Source organism: Pristiophorus japonicus, unplaced genomic scaffold, assembly GCF_044704955.1.
Source record: "Pristiophorus japonicus isolate sPriJap1 unplaced genomic scaffold, sPriJap1.hap1 HAP1_SCAFFOLD_233, whole genome shotgun sequence".
NCBI lineage: Eukaryota > Metazoa > Chordata > Chondrichthyes > Pristiophoridae > Pristiophorus > Pristiophorus japonicus.
In genome coordinates, this window is record NW_027252047.1 from 904,425 (window position 1) to 921,250 (window position 16,826).

The window sequence follows — 16,826 nt, forward strand, 5'->3', positions numbered from 1 at the left end:
GGACTAACCTCTGTGAAGCAAATTCGTGTATTAAGGATCTCAGATGTCTGGGGGAACTATGCAACACCAATTCACCCCCTAAGAGATAATCAAATTACCAACCATTATCTAAACTATACAACTTAATCAAATTACTACTGAACAAGCATGACAAATTCTGACAAAGACGAGAGCTCAAAACTAATGAGCAGCTCCCCTGAAACAAAGAGCTGGGCCAGATTTGGTGGGAGATAAGGAAGCCTTTTATTTGGACATATCTATTCACAGTTTTACAAGGAAAAGAACACAAGCAGCCGGAGGTGGGGAGTGAAGAAATGGAGTCGTGGAGAAAAGTGCAAGAAATCATCAAGGACCGACCGAGCATGCAAACAGCACGAGGCCCACGAAACAGAAGGTTGTCAGCAACCAAATTGACAACCCGGGCCACCACAACCAGCGAAACGACCAACCGAAACCAACTCAGCAAAAACCGAAGAATCGACATTTATTTCCACTCTACAATCTACTTCTGAACGACCAACGGGTGAGAAATTACCAAAAAGGACTAACTAAAACTATTCCTAACCAAAGAAAGTGGGTACTTACTCCATACATCCAAAACTCAACTTACTGCATCACCGCAACTGAAGACTACGCAGTCCGTAGTCCTCTCCTCCGTCCGGGATACGGCTCGCCAAGAAGGCCAAGTGCAGTGAACCCCGAAACTACGATTCACCGGCAACTGTGAAAAGGGATTGGTGAGCATAGCTCCTGAACCCCCAGAGCTATAACTTAGTTAGTCAGGGGAATTGGGAGGGGAGAGGCTTGGATAATTTGTGTAAATGTATCTGCATTCTCCTCTTCACCTCATTTGGAGTTTAAGCTGTATTTTTTTCCCCATATGCTGTATGTTGACAATTTATTCAACGTGTTGTACCCTTCGTGTCTATTGCTCTTACTAGTCTGTGTGTTATTAAAGATGTGCATTTTGCTTCCTTTTAAACACAATAAAGCCATACCTGCTTCCTACCTTGAAACCGACTGTTTGCCCAAGTCTGTCACAGTCCCTTTATAATTCAAGAGTCTAGAACCAAGGGTGTGGGAGCGATTCATTTAAGGGCAGAAGGGAAAGCTGACCATCCGAAAATCACCCCTTACATAATGGCGACCACCAAGGGACTCTGGGGCATGGGACGTGATAAGAGAGAGACTGGTTTCATGAAAAGAAGCAAAAAGGAAGAGGGGATTTCCTCGTATGTGTTTAAGAGGGTAAATGTGGCGAAGGAGTGGGTACTCGATCTATTGTATGCTGAGCATCCAGAAGATGCTGCAGCTCAATGGACCGAGAGCAAGGACCATAAAAAGTCAATAGAGAAGGCCATTTGGCTAATTTGCCTTCAGCGACAGATCCGGCTTCTAGATGAGGAGAATGAGAAATTAAAGGGAGTATTGAGGCAGGCAGAGGAGAGGTCCAGTCAAGGGACAGAGTCGGGGAAAGGCTGTGGACAGAGGTGGGACAGTGAAAGGAAAGTAGAGAGCTCACTAAAGAAAGGCACAAAACCCAACTGGACCTTTTACAGTGTCAGATTATTGAAGCCAAGAATAGCGAACTTGTATTGCGGGAATATAATTCCTGCCTCGCCAAGCAAGTTAAAGATTATGGGGAGAGGGTGAAAGACATTCAGGTAGCCTATAAGGTAGCCAGTACCAGGGAATTTGAGGTTGGTGACCATGGCCCCTGCCAGCAGCTGATCCAAGGCTTGAACCTTGCTCTTTCCCGGGCTAAATGCATGGTGTGCTTGACAAACCCGGGTTTAGCACAGGAACACCTGGTAGAGTAAGGAGAAACCCCGCAGTCACCGCCTACAGCTCCCGGGAACAGCCCTGAGCAGCGGGGGTGTCAACCAGAGTCTGGGGCAGGCAAGGATTGCGAACTACCAACACCGGTGGCCCCGAGTTTTAAATCGGTTTGGTAGCAGGGGGAAGCAGGCAAGCCAATACAAGGAGGGCTGGAACCAAGGCCAATGCACTCGGTCCGGCAGCAGACGTTTGGCCCACCTGGTGCAAATAGGGCAGCAGGACCCCTAGTAAGCAATTTCATAGCCCCCATGACACCCAAAAACTGAGGGCTATGATAGGCCACCTAAGTAAGCTCACCCAACAGGGAGATCCCTCGGTACATTTCCTGGAAGTGGAACACACAGGGGATATTAACGGGTGCGATGATTCAGAGTAGGCTAAGCTGTTGCTCTTCTCACTAGACACCAAGCTTTGCCATTCCCTCTCTGCGGACAGCAGAAAGGGACGAAACACGTACGCTACGGTTAAGGAGGAGGTTTTAGAGGCCATGGGTATGAACGACGGGAGTTCTTTCTCCCGAGTGGAGAAGACAGTACAGCTCGATGGGGAGACTCCACAGGCTTTCGCCGACAGGTTGTGGTCGGTCTACGAAAGGGCCTGTAGTGGGGTTCTTGACCGGGCCCACCTGGCCCCTAACGAGCTGGCTCACTGGCTCCGCAGCCTGGTGACAAACAGCTTACCTGGAGTAAAGACAAAAGCCCGGGTCTGGTTCGATCCAAGAGACCCCAGAACCACCGAGGAGGCAGTGGTTGGACAGTTGACCCTGGCTTACCGGAACGGGAAGGTCCATGAGATTAAACCCAGCCAAGGCAAGAGAGAGTGGCATCAGGAAGGTGGGAACCCTCCCCACAAAGGGGGTGAATGTTTTGGGTGTGGGAAAAGTGGGCACTGAAGGAAGGACTGTAGGAACCCTTGGAAAGAGAGCAAGGGAAAGGCCGCTCCAACCCCAGCCCGTAAGGCCGGGGCAGGAACACCCGACTCATATGAGACACTCGTAGCCACCCTACAGACACTTATAAACGGACTGGGAGCAGTACCTACCGCAACCGGTACAGTAGCCGGTACGGTAAAACCCTCTGCTCCAACCCACCCATGTGTATGACTAGAGCCAGCGCAGCCTGTGTACCTGTGTTCCCTAGAGTACGATGCCTGCAAGAGACCGTGCGTTACAATGGAGGTGGAGAAAGTGAACGGGACCTACCTGTTGGATACTGGTGCTTCCTGCACCCTTGTACATGCAGATAACCCGGCTACCTCACCTCTATCGAACGGGGTCCCGTACAGTCTAGTGGGGTTCACAGGCAACGAGCAAACTGGTTTGTTTCCCATCCCGCTCACCATTCAGTTAGGGACACTCAAAACCAAATGGAAGTGTGTCCTGATGAAATGGGAGCAGGAGGGAAAAGGGATCCTGAGGGCTGATTTTATCATTAGCCACTAGATCCTTTTGGATCTGAGGAACCACTGTCTATGGGGAGACATAGGGACAGACAGGGAAGGTGAGGTGGCGGTGATTCCAGAAAAAGGGGCCAAGGGAACGTTGTGTACCGTGAAGCCAAAGGAGGGTTATGACTTGGAATTACTGGTCAGTAACACCCCAGTGGAGTACCAGGCATATGTACGGGCACACCTTGCAACTTTCGCCACCCACAAACATGACTGTGGCAGGGTAACGGGGGTAGAAGTTAGTATAGAAGGGGACCCCATGACCCAACCAGAAATGCAATATAACTTCCCCAGGGAGGCAGAGGCAGTCCTGACAAAAGCGCTGGGATCACTGGTAGAGCAACGGGTGTTAACACCGATAGCTGCCCATGTGAACTCTCCACTGTGGCCGGTTAAGAAATGGGACAACTCATGGAGGGCTACCTTGGACTATCGAGTACTAAATAAGAATATCCCTGCCTGTTCACCCACTGTAGCAGCCGCAGCGGACCTCAGAGCGAGTATTCCAGCATCCGCGACCACTTTCACGGTGCTGGACATTTCAATGGGTTCTGGTCCACTCTTTTAAATCGGGAAGACCAGTACAAGTTCGCCTTTACCTTTAAGGGCCAACAATACACGTGGAACTGTCTTCCCCAAGGCTTCCACAACAGTCCCAGCATTTTTCACCAATGCATGGCGAACTGTTTAAAGGGCTTTAGCAGACCCCAGCAGTTGGTGCAGTATGTGGATGACCTGCTCCTGTTCACCGATCAGGGGGAGGAGCATGGCCCACTGCTGGCTGAGCTGCTGGAGCTGCTAAAAGAAGAAGGGTTTAATGTAAACCCCAAGAAGGCACAGATCAGCCAGAAGGAAGTCAAATTCCTGGGGCTGACTGTGCGCGCTGGGGAAAGGGCCATAGACAAGGCTAGAAGGGAGGCAGTACAGGAGTTACCAGCCCCCAACACAGTGACAGGGGTAAGATCCTTTCTAGGGCTCACTGGGCACCGCAGAGACTTCATTGAGGATTATGCAGCCACCGCAGCCCCTCTGCTCAGGCTCCTACACAAGGGGGTAGAGTGGGACTGGGATGAGGGTTGCGAGGCAGCATTTAATCAGCTCAAGAAGGACTTGCAGACCGCACCAGCCTTAGGAGCGATAGATGTAGGAAAAGAGTTTTTCCTGGAGGTGGCAGCCAGCGGGGACAGTTTGAGCTCAGTGCTGCTTCAAGAGTGGCACGGCCAGTTGAGACCGGTGGTTTACTCCTCCAGGATCCTCACAGATGTGGAGAAGGGGTACTCCAACTATGAGAGACACCTCCTAGCCACACATTGGGCAGTGAAAAGATCCTTGATCTTCATGGGAGGGTCTCCTCTAACACTCCTAACCCACCACACACCGACTCAGATGCTCCTAGATGGGAGGATTAAGGACGGGACGGTGAGCAGTGCCCGCATTGCTCGCTGGACCCTGCTCCTCTCCCAGATGGACCTCACAATAGAAGGCCCCCGTGAGCCAAGGCTCGCAGCAAACCTAATCAACCCAGGGAAAGCCCACAGGTGCTCCGTAGAAGGGGTATGGGAGGTGAACATTGGCCTTCGGGCTTGGTTACACCCTATAGGCCGGGACATCTACGTGGATGGGTCCAGCACGGTATCTGCTGGTGAGCGACTCACTGGGTGCAGAGTCTATGACCCAAGGGCAGGTATTGCCCTGGCAATGAAGCTCCCCAGCACCATGAGTGCCTAGCATGCAGAACTGTCCGCCGTAATGTACGTGGTGACCCACCCCGAGGAATTCCCTATCCCGTACACGATTTGCTCGGACAGTATGTTCACCTGCAATTCGTGTACGGAGTACCTGGCTATCTGGTCCCCTCGCGGATAAACGTCCGCTGACGGGAGACCCCTGGCAATCAAGCCCCTGCTGGAGAAAATCATGACAGCGGTGGGGGCAGAGGGAAAGGTCTACAGACATAAGGTGAGGGACCATTCAAAAACCGAACCCCGTGCAGAGGGAAACCAACAGGCTGACAAACTGGCCATAGAAGGTGCCCGCACGGGAAAGTTCTGGGACCCCTATCACACCTGCCGCATATCAGCGGTCAAGAATAAGAACAGGGCAGCAGAGAGTACAGTGATAGCTTTGGCCCCGGACTTAAAAACAGTTCAGGCACAGGACCCAGTCCTGAAAGCTGTCCTGAATGTGCTAGCTGGAGGAGAGAGAGTAGAAGGTCCGTACGGCACAGCAGCCATTACCGTTAAGGACGGCATGCTGTTTGAAGAGGGACAATAGGCCATGCCACAGCAGCACCAGAGGGAATTCCTAAAACTGGCCCATGAGGGTCCAGGAGCGGGACACCCCGGGCCTGAGACCACCTGGCAACGAGTGGAACAGGCAGGATGGTGGCCGGGACTCAGGGAGGAGGTCCGTGGGTTCTGTGCGAACTGCCTGGTGTGCGCTGCGAACAACCCTGACCCCCAGAAAAGGAAGGTGTCCCTAGGACACGTCAGGATGGTAGAGGGACCATGGCCGTCAATCCAAATTGACTACATCGGGCCCCTACCCACCGCCCAGGGAGGCCACAAATACTGCCTCGTCCTGTTGGACGTGTTCTCAAATTGGGTTGAAGCCTTCAACTGCCGAACAGCCACCGCACTAGGGACAGCTAAGACTCTAGTGAGGGAAGGGTTCTCCCGGTGGGGACTCCCACAGTATGTGGAGTCGGACCAGGGGAGCTATTTCACCGGGCAGTTAATGCAGGCAACCCTTAAGGTGCTCGGCATTGAGGGGAAATGGCACATTGCCCAAGATCCACAGTCATCGGGTAATGTGGAGCTTTTAAACTACACCATTAAAGACAGGCTGCGGAAGGAGACAGGAGACTCACCCCAAAAGTGGGTGGAGATCTTACCGTTGGTCCTAATGGGGATCCGAGCCAGCCAGTCAAAGAGCACGGGGTATTCCCCATGCGAGCTCATGACTGGCCGGATCATGCGGACCCCCACCCATGTCCTCGCCCTGGTGCTAATAGAAGGTCAGCTCAGAGAGGTGAACTGGGACTGGTTTGTCAGGAACCTGTTTGAACACCTCAAACAGATTCACTGGCAGGCTGCTCGTAATATGGACAGACAGCATCAGAGTAACCGATTGTTGCTGGAACCCAGCAAACACCACGAATGGGAGATAGGAGGCCAGGTCATGGTGAGGAACCATGCTCGGGTCGGGGTTTTTGAAGCATTATATATGGGGCCACACAGCATTGTCGTCAAGGCAAGCCCGATGGTCTGTGCCATAAAGCTGCCCCGCTGTACTCAGTGGTTCCACATCAACCAGTGCAAGCTCTACAACCCAGGGTCAGCCAAGCACAGAGTTCAGCAGGGATGTGTGAACTGTTCTCAGGACAGGGACCCTCCATTGGCCGCCCCCGACGGTGGAGGGCCCACAGGGAATGTGGCAGGCTCAGAAACCGTGCCTTTCGGGACGGTGAATTGCAAACTGGAGGGGCTATCCCACCCATCGTTTGGGATTCGGACGCACCCCCAGTAACCCAAGCCCTGAGAAGGACCCTCCATATACCACGGCCAAAGATACCGTGGTCACCGGCATCTGAGCCTCAGCGATTCTACCCTTGGAGAAGGGCAGCCCGACAGGAAAGGCCGAAGGTCAGAAGTACAGAGGCCGCTCAGAGTAAGGACCCCCAGCCAGCCGCCTCCATCGGTGAGGGTCTCACAGGAGCAGTAGCATCGAGCTGCCCCAGAGACAAGGGTCTCCAGCTCACCGGCTGCGGGGAAACCCGAGCATCCAGGCGGCTATCAGACCGCACAAGGCATGGGCCTGACAGGGACTAACCAGGCCACCCAGAGACGGGTGGCGGTTGTACATAGCTCTAATTTTTAGTCGAAGGTAGCTGACTGCACCATTTTACATTTTAAGATTTGGTTTAGAATTGAGGGTAATGTTTCAGTAATGTTTAGGTGATTGTTTTGAGTTTGTCTTGTGTGTCAGCCAGCCTGAGAGCAGTTCTCAAGGGCAGGATCCAGACATTACCGGGTGATGGACAAACCTCAGGAGACCAATTGATGTTGTTTAATTTTAATCTATGTTCTTCCTTCTGTAATGTGGTTGTACGTTGGCTCCATTCTGGTGAATATAATGCAATTGAAATGAAATGTAACTGTGCTGAAATGCAATTGTAGGGATGGAACCCCCTCCAAGCTGGGAGGGTGTAAACGTAAAAAGTTTGTACCTGTAAAGGGAAAAGTGTGTATCTGCGGTGATGTTGCATAAGTGTAATGCATATTTTGGTATTAGTTTAGTTAATTTACAGGGAAGGTTATTTCTTGAGAGCGAGGAACTTTGCTCACCTGTAAGATGATACCATAAATGACATGGTATCACAGGGGAGGAATGTAGAATTTACCAATATCTCGCAAAGATTCCTGGTACCTTTCCCCTGCAGAGGAGAAGAATTCCTTTCTGGGCTTTTAAAATGAGTTTAAAGGGGCAGACGACGCCTGCAGGGGATAAAAGGGAATGCATTCATCGAGACCCCCCCCCCCCCCGCGCACAGTGTTTGGACTCATAGGAAAGATAATTCAAAATGGACCTAAATTTCAGAAGCCTGAGATCCCCGAAACATCTATGGGAAGGAGCAGATCAATTTTAAGATTCTACAACATTTTGGCTGCAAAAAAGAGTTACCGAGTACAGGAGGTGGGGCTAAACTCTGTGAAGCAAATTCATGTATTAAGGATCATAGACTGTCTGGGGGGAACTATTCACCCCATAAGAGATAATCGAATTACCCAATCAAGCACAATGGAAATCATGGTCAGGAAACTGGACAATCCTCAAACAATGCAAAACCAGTGATAGCACATTCTTACACCCCAATCGAGTTACTGCCGACAAAGGAGACATTTGAAAATCAATGGACAGAACAGTTTACACAGAGCCCAAGAGATTTGATGGGAGATAAAAAGTATTTTTTGGGGGATATATCTATCCACCAGTTTTACAAGGAAAAACTAACAGAACACAGACTGGAACTCGCACTGACTCGAAAAAGGACATAGACTGGAACACAGACACAGACACAAGCAGCCTGCTTCCTCTACAGTGAAGAAATGGAACAGTGAAGGAAACTATCAGAATTCATCAAGAACTGACCGAGCACGAGGCCCACGAAACGGAAGGTTGTCAGCAACCAAATTGACAATCACTCTACAATCTACTTCTGAACGACCCAACGGGAGAGAAATTACCAAAAGGGACTAACTAAAACTATTCCTAACCAAAGAAAGTGGGTACTTATCCCATACATCCAAAACGCAACTTAGCGTATCAACGGACGCACCCCAACCGAAGACTACGCAGTCCGAAGTCCTCTCCTCTGTCCGGGGTACGGCTCGCCGAGAAGGCCAAGTGCAGCGAACCCCGAAACCACGAATAACCGGCAACTGTCTAAAGGGATTGGTGAGCATAGCCCCTGAACCCTCAGAGCTATAACTTAGTTAGTTAGGGGTATTGGGAGGTGGGAGGCTAGGATAACTTGTGTAAATGTATCTGCATTCTCCTCTTTACCCCATTAAGAGTTTAAGCTGTATTATTTTCCCCACAGGCTGTAATTTGACAATTTATTCAATGTGTTGTACCCCTCAGTGTGTATTGGTCTGTGTGTGTTATTAAAGGTGTGCCTTTTACTTCTTTTTAAACACAATAAAGTCATACCTGCTTCCTACCTTGAAACCGGTTGTCTGTCCAAGTCTGTCACAGTCCCTTCATAATTCCAGTGTCTAGAACCAAGGGTGTGGTAGCGATTCGGAACCACTCATATCAGGTCAGAAGGGCAAGCTGACCCCCTGAAAACCACCCCTTACACTGCCGGCCACAATTCCTTCATAACCGATCTTATTCCTCTCACTACTTCTTTACCCATGGATTCCTCGCGAGGTTGTGGTGACCTGAAATTTCTAAAATCTTAATTTAAAACTAGAACTCTTAAACATTCTTAAACTCATATCGTGTTATTATATACATCTGCCACCCGTCTCCGACTGGCCAAGTTAATCCCTGTTCTTCTCCTTCCCTTATTCAGTCTGTGGTTTGCCTGTGTGGCCGGCGGTAAGGCGGTCTGTACCGCAGGACCCAAAGTGTTCTGACTGGAGGTGTGCCTGAGTCCCACATTATCGGGGGAATGGCCCCTCTGGGGCAACAACACACTTCCCCTTTAGGTGTGGCTGCTGAGTTCATTTCGTTAACTGAGGGTTCTGCACAGCCGGGGGCTGTAGACTGGGGACTCTCAGTTAGTGGCTGGTCCACCACGACCTCTCCCGTGAGTCCCTCACCGCCGAAGGCTGCCGGCTGGGGATCCCTGTCCGGAGACTGATCCCTGATCTTGGGTATTCTCTAACGGATGGCCAACCTCCCGGGGCTGACCCACTGAAACTGGGGCACTGGTGACCACGGTGTCTCCGGGAAGCGAGCCGGGACAGCTTTGTCAGGAATCTGTTTGAACACCTTAAACAGATTCACTGGCAGGCTGCTAACAACATGGGGAATGAACTCAGCACTTTAGCTTGAGTGTTCAGGACAGAACTCGCCCCTGAGCATATATGAGGAAAAAGCTCCAGAAAATATTCTCGGCCAGGGAGCTTTCGCTTGTGAGGTGAACGTATTAAGCGCGACACTGCGGAAACATCTCCACTTTCAGCACCATGTCAGACAGAAATGTGAAGCGAGCAGGTGGACTGCAGAATCCCACTTTTAAGGAGTTGGTCATGGTGTCAAACAAAGAGTTTCACTAAATGATTAAAAACAAGAAATGTCAAAGTCAAACATGCATCTCCAGAGGAGACTGCGATCTGAACACAGCACCTTAAACCACTCCGCCACCCTGAGTATTCAGTGCTAGATGTGGCCACCTGCAGATTGATTTTGAACTTGTGTGTCCTGTCACATGAAATAAATGAGGACAGCAGGCGTATCTCTGCCTGACACCGGGGAAACAGTGAGACAGATCTTGGAGCAAGGGTCTGGTTATTGCCAAACAGCAAAGAAAATATTTTCTGGAAGAACAATGTTGAAAATAATTGCAACCCCAACATGATTAGAACACACAACCGTTCGATTTGGAGTCAGGCGCGCAACCATTGCGTCACAAGGTCCACACATGAAGTCTCAGATGTTCGGCGATATGAAGGTTTCACAATACAAGCGGCTTTAAAATCCCCGCCCATTCCCACCAGTTGTCAGAAGCAGCGCTCACCTGCCAGTCACCGTATGTTATTTTTCTGAAACTTTTGTGTTGCTTTCACGGGAAAACATCATTAATTAACCCCTCACCTTCTTTTGCACAATGAAAGTAATGCTGACTGAGGGAGAGTCGATACTTCAATCATTTGTCCTGTGCTTTGGGGAGCGGGCAGGGAAGTGGACCTGAGTCCATGATCGGATCGGCCATGATTGTATTAAATGTCGGAGCAGGCTCGAGGGGCGTATGGCCGACTCCTGCTCCTATTTCTTATTTTCTTATGTTCTTATGCATGTTGACCCATTTTGCTCACTGTATTTTAGGAGTCTGGTTCAAAATCTTCATAGCTGATGACACCAGGAACCTCGGGAAACTTTTGTTAAATTTAACAGCACCGGTTATTCCTACCTTGCACAGAAAATAGAATCAGTTGTAAAGATAAAATCCCATGGTGCTCATTTTCAGATTCAACGCAGTAGGATTTCAAATAAAGTAAAAGAATTTTACAGTGAAAAGATTTAGAAGTGTTAATTGTATTTGTGTCTTTAGTTAAACTTTGTGACGTCTGATTCCCGTTCATGCCACTGCTAAATAAGAAAGGAGGGTTTGACGTTGACCAGACTGCACTGCCCCTGATATTTGTGAGCTCATCCTTTATATTCAGTGGTTTCTCGCCCTTTGATGGGCTGCAGTGTAGCGGATATCACGTTTGCCTCACACACGAAAGGTCCCCGGTGGATCCGTTTTCTCTCACTGAAAGTTATCTATTATTGAAGTGAAATAAAGAGCAATTAAGGAATAAGGGAGCCCTTTTGCCAGGAGAAAAAATAGCAAATAATAACAGCAAATTCTGGAAATCAGGCAGCATTTGCCAGGAGACAAAATTCGCCTCTGATTGTTCCCCTTTGGCAAGTTTAAACATAATGTTTCTGCCTGGGATCGAACCAGGGACCTTTTGCGTGTAAAGCAAACATGATAACCACTACACTACAGAAACCTCTGGCACAACAGCCCCCACAGAGGGGAGCTGACCAGTGAGCTCCCTCTGCGCTGATCGGTAATGAGGAGGCTCACCTGAAACAACTTCTGTCCCACACTGAAAGTTCTCAATCCTTCTCCTCCGCTGCCCTTTACAGAAATGTCACGGATCACCCAGCCACAGTGTTCACTTCCACATCCTCACAGTGGGGCCACAGACGCTCCAACCGTCTCCCCGCGATCAGCGAACTCACCCAGTTTACTAAATTAAACCCGCAACATGTGCCCGGCAAAGGGCAGGAGAAGCCAGATCGTCTGCAAGCTCGGTCTCCCACAGAAAGTATTGGTATTCATGGTGCTTACAGCAATTATTAATCGTCTCACAGACCTCAATTATTTTTATGCGATGAATTGATCGAGTATCGTTTCCAGGTTAGTGCGCCGGATCTTAACTTCATGTAAGAAGACACAAAAGTTCAAAATTTAAATGAACTTACAGTCTGGATGGCCGAGCCGTCGAAGGTGCTGCGTTCAGTTTGCAGTCTGCTCTTAAAGCGCGGTTTCAAATCCCTTTTCTTATTTTTAGTCATTGAGCAAAACTCATTTGCTTGGCACCACGGCCAGCTCCTTAAAAGTGGGATTCAGCAGTTCACCTGCTCGCTTAACATTTCCGTCTGACCGGGTGCTGAAAGTGGAGATGTTTCCGCAGTGTAGCGGTTAACACGTTCGCCTCACACGCGAAAGCTCACCGGGTGGGAATATTTTCTGGAGCTTTCTCCTCATGCATGCTCAGGGCGAGATTGTTCTCCTGTGAAAGGTCATATGATCATAAACATGAAAGGATTAGGAGCCGGAGTAGGCCATTCGGCCCCTCGAGCCTGGTCCACCATTCAAGAAGATCCTGGCAGTTCTTCGACATCAAGTTTAAACATCTGGGGCGGAGCCAACAGGCGCCTGGCTGCAATCAGTGACAAAAACGTAAGCTTTAGCAGAAGCACAGCGAGCTCAGTTGATACAGCGTGAGATTTTTAATCTCGGGTTCGAACACCAAGTTTGTTGATTACTTTTTAATTACATTTTATGTTGCTTTCACGGGAATACATCGTTAATTAACCAATGTTCTTCTTTTGCACAAATAAAGAAATTCTAACTGAAGGAGAGTCCATAATTGGATAATTTATCTATGCTCTGCTAGTTAACTCTTAAACCATAAACCATTTTACACACTGCTTTCGGGGTCTGGTTCAAAATGTTCATTGCTGGTAACATCAACAGGAGACTGGGGCAACAGTGAGACTGACTTTAGAGCAAGGGTCTGGTTATTGTGAAACACCAAAGAAAATATACATTCTGGAAGAATAACATCGAAAGGAAATGTGACCCGACACCCAGAAAGAAGTGTTAAGACAGAAGATGAAATGCTGCATCCCTTTCTGCAAAAAATTCCTTTCACAAACATTTCTCTGACCGAAGCTGCACAAAACAAAAATGTTCGTTTCAAAGTCATTAAACTCCCGAATTTCCGCTTCACCAGAATCTCCTGAATCAGATGCCTCTAGTTTTGCCGACTCAATCCATGTCCCTTTGCAATGTTCTGCTTCCACCCACACTATGAAATGTGCCGCTAACTTATAGAATCATGGAATGGTTACAGCACGGAAGGCCATTCGGCCCGTCGAGCCCGCGCCGACTCTCAGCGAGTCCCACTCCCCCACCCTTTCCCTGTAGCCCTGCAATTGTTTTTCCTTCAGAAACTGATCCAATTCCCGTTTGAAAGATAAGATTGCCTCTGCCTCCACCACCCTTTCAAGCCGTGCATTCCAGATCCTAACCACTCGCTGCTAAATGGTCATCTCCTGTTCCTATGTGTAAAGTCTGGGAAACACGAGATCAATTCCTGCCACACTCACAGAGTTCTTAAATATAGCACCGTCTTTCTATTCTCATAAAACCAGCTCCTGAAGTGTAGGCCAGTTGTGTAGGTGAAAGCTCTGGTGATGATCCTAACATCACTTCAATTACAGTGTTTCCGTAGTGTAGTGGTTGTCACATTTTCTTCACTCGCGAATGATCTTTGGTTCGAAACTGGGCGGAAACATTTTGAAAACTCGTTTAATTAAATATTAGAAAAAATGGATTTATTCATATTAGTGTTTCAAAATTAACAAAACACAATGTCCCACAGCCTTGTTAAATTTTCTGATATCTATGTTCAGTTCTGTATGTACTCAAACTCGACACTTGAACTGAATGCTCATAAAAGTATTGGAGTGGGAACTCACTGGATAACAGCACAGCTGGCAATGTTTGCGGAATATATTCATGACACCAAAGCTCACAATGACAACCTGGAACTGTGCGGCACAGTATCCTCGGGGAAAACAGTTGAAGTCCTTGAGGGGGCTTAAACCACCAACTTTTCGGTTCACAACCGAACACGCTAACCCATTGTGCCACAGAGACTGACGTAAGAGTATACTGCAAGACATCCCAAACCAGGGTGTCCATCAGTTAAAGCTTCAGATTGCTCTGACCAGTTGGAACTTGTCCAGTCTCAGTTGCACTTTTCCCAAATAAAGGGTGGGACCTTCATTGTGGATGTGTGGAAGCAGTCTGATCCCGCACACTGCAGACACTTCCATGTCACCGCCAACCAGCTCTCCCACAACCGGTGTGATCTACCTTCCAGCCTTCCGGTGCCTTGTCTGTGACAAAGTATTCTGATTGTCCCGAAGCCAGTATTAGGTTTTAATTCATTTTCAGCTCCTGACTGCGGATATTCCTGTGATTAAACAGGAACTAAATGCTTGCAGGGACAGTTGGATTCACCATTTCTTTGCTTGGTGAAATTTCAAAGATTGAAAGTGACGCACATCAACCCCAAACCTCGTCACCGACTCGCTAACCGCTACACGCTGCTCCCGTGAGATGGAAGCCCAGTTGCTGTTTCAAGCTTGAATACAGGTACAAGCAGAACTCATTCAAAGAAAGTCCAAGTCCCTGAGGCACCTGATTATTTGCACCAAACTCCTTTGTAAAGAGTTGAGGTTCGTGTGGGGTGATTTGGGCACATCTTTCCCCACACTACATCACCTCAAACATAACTCAACGGCTGTAAAGCGCTTTGGGGCATCATGAGTTCCTGAAAGGCACTGCAAAAATGCAACTCCTCCTTTGCAAAATTTCTGTGCAATTTCAAAACTCGCCGGCAAAATAATGGACTCGTCCAGGATTGGAAACCAGGACTTATCGCAAATTTCATTTAACTTCGACGAAGCAAAAGTGACGCTTTTAGATCAAGGAACCAACAGCTTGACAATCATAAAGGTCATGTTTTGCCATTATAAAAGCAAGTTTTTGTGTGTGGCTACTCTTGATTAGAGAAGCACGTGAGACCGAATCAGTGACTTTGCTTTTTCGACCTGTCTTCTGAAGCGCCGCACGGTACCACTCCGACAGTCAATGAGCTGTTGGGACGTAAGTGTATCCAGGCTGTGGGTGGCCACCCCGAGCGCAGCAGAGGGGTTTCTGCATTAGTTCTGTGTGGGGACAGTATTCCCCTTCTCTCTTCCTTTTGTCTGTATCCCTGTGCTTTTATTTCTCTATTTATTCCCCCTGTGTCAGTTTCTCGTGTTTAAAAGATGAAATGGGTGTCACTGTGGAACAATTTCGCTCACTCAAAGTTAGATTCACGACCGTTGTGCCATGATGTCTAGACAGCTTGCCGTTGATATTCAGGTTCATATATAAATATATATTTTTATATTGATACAAATTATCGAAGCTGTTACCTGGTTGAGTGGTTAAGATCCCGAGCATTAACCCTTTCCATTCTCAATCAGTTCATCGCAGAAACATAATTGAGGTGTGTGAGAGGATTAATGATTGCTGTAATCGCCGTTAATAACCCCACTACTATCTGTTACAGAACGAGCTTACACACTCTCCTACTTCTCCTGCCCTTTGCCGGACACATGTCCCGGGTTTAATTTTACAAACTGGGCGAGTTCGCTGATCGCTGGGAGACGGTAGGAGCCTCTGTGGCCCCACTGTGAGGATGTGGAAGTGAACACGTGACATTTCTGTAAAGGGCAGCGGAGGAGAAGGATTGAGAACTTTCAGTGTGGGACAGAAGTTGTTTAAGGTGAGCCAACACATTCCTGATGCTTCTCTCTTCTTAGATAATCCCCGGAGTCGAGGATGACTTGTTTCCACGTTAAAAATCAGTGGTGATCTGCACAGAGAGAGCTCACTGGTCAGCTCCCCTCTGTTGTGCTAGCTGTGCCAGAGGTTTCCCTAGTGTAGCGGTTATCACGTTCGCTTTACACGTGAAAGGTTGCCGGTTTGATGCCGGGCGGGAACATTATGTTGAAATTTCCGAAAGGGGAACAAACGGAAGAGAGTCTCGTCTCCTGGCAAATGCTAACTGACCTGCTGAGATTTCCAGCATTTGCTGTTTTTATTTGCTATTTATTCTCCTAGCAAAAGGGCTCCCTTATTCCTTAATTGCTCTTTATTTCACCAATAAATAGATAACTTTTAGCGAGAGAAAATGGATCCACCGGGGAACTTTCGCGTGTAGGAATAACCGGTGCTAATAAATTTGACAAAAGTTGCCCCAGATTCCTGGTGTCGCCAGCGATGAGGATTTTGAACCAGACTCCTAAAACACAGTGTGTAAAATGGGATATGGTTTAACAGTTAACATGCAACGCACAGAACAAATGATTGAATTATCGACTGTCCCTCAGTCAGCATTTCTTTCATTGTACAAAAGAAGATGACGGGTTAATTAATGATGCTTTCCCGTGAAAACAACACAAAAGTTAAACAAAAATCATACGGTGACTGACAGGTGAGCGCTTCTTCTGATACCTGGTGGGAATGGGCAGGGATTTTAAAGCCCCTTGTATTGCGGAATCTTCATATAGACGAACATCTCAAGCTCCCTGTGTAGGCCTTGTGGTGCAACGGCAGCGTGTCTGACTCCAGATCAGAAGGTTGCGTGTTCAAATCACGTCGAGGTTACTGCTCTTTTGGGGAATCCCGGAATTAATATTTTCTTTGCTGTTTGGCAATAACCAGACCCTTGCTCCAAGGTCTGTCTCACTGTTTCCCCGGTGTCAGTCAGAGAAACACCTGTTGCCCTCATTTATTTCTTGTGACAAGACACAAAAGTTCAAAATCAACCTGCAGGTGGCCATATACAGCACTGGATAGTCAGGACAGCCGAGCGGTCTAAGCTGTTTTGTTCAGTCCGCTCCGAAAGTGTGGGTTTGAATCCAACTTCTAGCACCTTTTATTTTTAGTCATTAAGCAAAACTCATTT

The 16,826-nt window shown here is 48.3% G+C and overlaps 2 non-coding genes across 2 annotated transcripts; one reads left to right on the forward strand and one right to left on the reverse strand.

The window, feature by feature from the left end:
- Window positions 1–11,443: 11,443 nt before the first annotated feature.
- trnav-uac (transfer RNA valine (anticodon UAC)) lies at window positions 11,444–11,516 on the reverse strand. Its single transcript has one exon. It is a non-coding gene; the product is annotated as a tRNA-Val (tRNA).
- Window positions 11,517–16,453: 4,937 nt separating this feature from the next.
- trnaw-cca (transfer RNA tryptophan (anticodon CCA)) lies at window positions 16,454–16,525 on the forward strand. The gene has a single exon. It is a non-coding gene; the product is annotated as a tRNA-Trp (tRNA).
- Window positions 16,526–16,826: the final 301 nt, after the last annotated feature.